The sequence below is a fragment of the Vicugna pacos genome, chromosome 13 (genome assembly GCF_048564905.1).
Source record: "Vicugna pacos chromosome 13, VicPac4, whole genome shotgun sequence".
Classification (NCBI taxonomy): Eukaryota; Metazoa; Chordata; class Mammalia; order Artiodactyla; family Camelidae; genus Vicugna; species Vicugna pacos.
The window spans coordinates 38,269,756-38,274,270 of record NC_132999.1 but is presented as its reverse complement, the minus strand read 5'-3'; the positions used below and the strand labels follow the sequence as shown (position 1 = coordinate 38,274,270).

Below are 4,515 nucleotides of genomic sequence, written 5' to 3'. Positions count from 1 at the left end.
CTTTTTATGGCTGATTAATATTCCATTGTATGTATATTCCACCTCTTCTTAAACCAATTGTCTGTTGATGGGCACTTAGGTTGTTTCCATGTCTTGGCTATTGTCGATTCTGCTGCTATGGATATTGGGGTGTATGTATCTTTTCTAATTAGAGTTTTTATCTTTTCTGAATATATGCCCAGGAGTGGAATTGCTGGATCATATGGTAGCTCTATTTTTAAGAAAGAATTTTTATTATCCTTGGAAAGTGAGAGGTTACATGCCCTCTTCTCAGGATCCCCCCCTTTCCCATGTCTAGACGCCGTCTGATCAGGGCTAGGGAGATATGAATGACACTTTCCATCTTCAAGAGACAACACTTTTCTTAATATGGCCCATGATCACATTAGCTTTTTGGCAATTATTGTTGACTTACTTAAATCTTGCTATCAACTGAGACTTCTTTGCCTCTTTTACAAGTGGTCCTGCTAAGCCAGGATGAGTCAAACCCTCTGTACTGACCAGTGTGTACTTTATAACACATGATTTTTGGTTAATAATTATGTGTCAAGTCTCATGCTAGGGAGTTTACATAATAAATTACTGTTATGGCTACAACACATTGAGCACTTTTACTATGTACTAGATATTGTGCTAAACTTTTGTTTTAATGCTATGAGAATTTATTGGCTCATGTAACTAAAATGTGAGGCTTCAGGCACAGTTGATCAGGCTTCACAAACTAAACATTTGATTCTTCATTCAAGCTTTATAACAAACACTGAAACAGGCTTTGTTTTTTAAAATGTATAAAACAGGCTTTATTAGACCCACTTTATTGTTGAAGACATTGAGGCTTTTCGAGGTGACGTCACTTTCCCAAGGTCATCAGATAGTAGGTGCAGATGACCTCCTGGAGGAGATGCTTCTAGTGTCCACATTGTCCTGGTTTCTAGTTTGTAGAAATAAGGAAGCAAAACTCAGAGAGGTTAAATAACTGGCCCAAGGTCATACAGGTTGTAAGTGATGGCTAAGTAGGGATCAGGACCCAGGTCTGCCTGGCTCTGAAGGTGGGCGATTCCCGCTGTGTTCTTGGGAGAGGAGTCTTGGGCATGAGTAAGTCTGCGGCAAGTCCCCTTAGGCTATAAGTGCGACCAACATGTTAGGGACCTTTAAAATCATAAAACATCAATCCAATGTACGGGGTGGCGGGGGATGGGAGGGTCATTCTTATATTAGTGTTACCCTGGCTTGCCAAGTCTAATTCGGGAGACTGATGGACCAGCTTTGCTGTATCAGTGATTGATTTGGTTACATGAAACAGAAGCCCATGCCAACTGGTTTAAGCAAAAAATGTAATTCGATAAGAGGAATCAGGGCTATCTTCCAGATCTCAAGGACAGGCAACTGACCCAAGGACATCACTCCTGGAACTGGAGAGGCATCAGGATGGAAGGCTCTCTGGGAGTGCCCTGCTCCCCCCACCCCACTGTCGTGCTTCTCTCAGAACCCTGGTTTCCTTCCTCACCCTCAGATGGGTGTCCCAAGTGGGCCCCCTCAGCAAATCTTTTACCTTACCTGACGTGTACTTTACTGACCAGGCGCTCCTCGTCCTAATTCCAAAGTTCAGGAATCTGACCGGTGGTTCCTTGAGGCTGCTGCTCACTTCTGGCCAATCAGCTGGACTGGGAGGGGCTGGGCTGCAGAGAACAAACATGGGCCCAGGACCCCCTTGGGTCAGGGTCAAACAGGGGCTTGTGGGCTGAGCGGGTCCCCCAAAGGAAACTAATTTCCTCTTGCCTGCCCGGGGGACTAGGAGGAGGCCAGCTGGGTCATTTTTCTGTCCAATCATTTCTCAGTGCCAAACTTCTTCAGGGGTGACGTCCCTCTGTTTGGGACCTCAGCACTGATGGAAACTCCAGAAAGTTCTGGAAGAGCCTAGTGAACAGTGTGTAACTCATGCTTTGGGGGCTGATTAAGGCTCCTGGGGACTTGCTTGTTTGTTTTTCTTAGTCCTTGAATGGTGATTTACAGACCAATCTCAAGGGATTCCCTATCTCGCCTCCTGAGTCACTGCTTGGTCTTGGAAACATGGCAGATAAACATGTTGCTTTTGACCAGCTACCTCTCCTACTGATTCCATCTGGTCTCAGTGTTTTCCTTCCCTGGGTGTGACTCTTTGAATCGTAGACTCCTAGGATGCCAAGACTGGAAGATCATCGCGTCCCTGTGCCCTCCATTTCTAAGATGCTGAAATGAGACGCAGAGAGGAGAGATGCCCAAGGGTGCACGGGAGGGGATTTTAGGTCATGTGGTCAGACGTGTCTTTATCATAGCTGTATTTAAATGAACTACGCTATTGCTTAGGCTGAGGCTAAATTCATTCAAGTAACAGAGTCAAATAAAGAAAAGCACGGAGTGAACAGGCTGACAGGTTGTTCTGGATAAGGCAAGTTGATGAAAGCAGTCTGGGAATGAGAGAATTTAGGAAATAAAACATTGATGGATGAGCGAGTTAATGAAGGGACAAATAAATAAATAAATACCTAGTGGGCAATAGTGGAATCCTTGAGTTTCACTTCCTTATAGACTCAGAATTACTTCCCAGACCTTATCTTTCTTGTCAGAGAATCGCCATGGCCCACAGAGCACAGCTCCCGGCGCCCCCGGCCCTGCGGCCTCACAGGCATGACACCTGTTATGAGGTGGAACACAAACTGTTTACTGTGCTGTTCTCGTTTTCTGGGTGGGTGAGTTCCAGCTTCAGGGCAGCTGAGTCTACCTTTTAAAGTGAGCCTGTTGGGGTCTGGTTGCCCAGCCTCCTTTGGCCTTGATCTTACAGAGGGGAGGGTCTTGAGGGACCAGAAGGGGTCCTGGCTTTCTGTGAGGATTCTCAAATGCAGCCCTCCTTCTTGGCAAAACCCTAGGTCCAAGCCAGAACTGAGTATCAGAGGGGAATCCACCCCGGATGGAACCTCAGCAGGCCTAAGTGACCTCGGGCGAGTCCCTTCCCTCCTGCACTGGGTCTCAGCTGCTTCCTCTGATAAACAGGGAGGTTAGCTCCACCTTGTTAGCAGGTTCATCCAATAAACACATACTGAACCCCTACTACCTTCCTGGCATTTGCTTGGCACATGGGCAGTTAGAGGAATTGGACTCAGTGCCTGGAGTAACTCACATTCTGTGGGGTGGGGGAGAAGGCACACATAACACATGCCTGCAGCTGAGTCTGGTCAGCGCTAGGTGACGGGGACAGCCCTGCCACATCTGGGATCCCAGAGCGTGTCAGTCCAGGGAAAGGAATGTGTGAATGACTCGGTGAGGTCCCAGGGCTGCACACAGGGAGATGTTGGCCCTGGAAGCAAGTGCAGCCCTGGGCGCAGCTCCAGAGCTTTCCTCCATTCCACAGCAGACCCAGGGAACGTGGGCTTTGGAATCAAGCAGATCCAGGTTTGAATCCCTGAGTAAATAGAGTCGGTAGCTTCACTTCAGGTTTTTTCTTTCTCAAAATAGGATGGTACCCCCCCAAGCTCCCCAGGACTTATAAGGGTTCCTTAACATGGTATGAAGATAATGTCAAGAGCCTGGCACTAGGCCTGGCATGTAGTGTGGTCCAAGCATCCAGGCAGGAGGTGGAGGAGCTGGACATTGGTCCCCTCGGGAATGCTCCCACCTCTCCCCCTCACCTCCCTCGGCTGGTGTTGGGGGGTGCTCCCTGGCTGAGGGCCTCCAGCCCCGAGAGGTCTTGCCCCAGCCCTTTCTTGTTCCTATGAACGTTATGCTGGGCTTCCCACCTCCCAGGCTAGAGCTCTTTCCACCGTGCCCCTCTGCTCTTTCCATCTGACCTTGAACTTGGTATGTATCCCGGACAGGGAGGCGACTGGTGGGGCTGGAGCCATGGGTGTGACGACTCCTCTGGGGAAAGCCTGCCAGGGATGCGGGTTCCTTCCTCTCTTCCTAGCAGAGGGTCAGCACTGGAGCTGCCCTCTCTGGCCCAACAACTTGCCCAGGGCAAGGGGACGTCCTTCCTGCCTTCTTGGAGGCAGGACTGACTGGTTTCCTAGAAGAAGGCAAGCAGGACCAGCCTAGCGTCAGATGCAACCAGGGAGAGAGGAAGGAACCTGGCTAAGGGAGAGGATGGGAAGGTCTGGAGCCCTAGGCGCAGTAGAACAGGTTCTCCCACATTCTTGGCAGCGCCTAGGATTCCAAAGCACTTTCTGTTTTTGTCACTGTCGGCCAATCACTTTGCCAAGGCCACAGGGCACCAGGCTTTCCAGAGCACTAAGCCCTTCCCTCTGTGGTTCTCATTCTTCACGAGTCAGAGATGGTATCACTGGCTCTGTTTCACAGATGGAGAAGCTGACGGACCCGAGAGGAAGGATCACATGCCCAAAATCAGAGCGGCTGATGGAAAGGAGTTAAGCTTTCACTGAGAACCTGCTAGGAGCCAGGCCTGTTCCATACAAGAATCATCCCTCCTCTCAATAGCCCAGCAAAGTGCCTCATTGGTATTTCCCCACTTTGCAGATGAGCAGA

At 49.3% G+C, this 4,515-nt stretch overlaps 1 long non-coding RNA gene across 1 annotated transcript; it reads right to left on the bottom strand.

Annotated features, from left to right (window-relative positions):
- Nucleotides 1-796: 796 nt before the first annotated feature.
- On the bottom strand, nt 797-4,046 carry LOC140700931 (uncharacterized). Its single transcript, XR_012079688.1, has 3 exons — nt 3,825-4,046; nt 1,558-1,679; nt 797-931 (listed from the first exon to the last, which is right to left on the bottom strand). It is a non-coding gene; the product is annotated as an uncharacterized lncRNA (long non-coding RNA).
- Nucleotides 4,047-4,515: the final 469 nt, after the last annotated feature.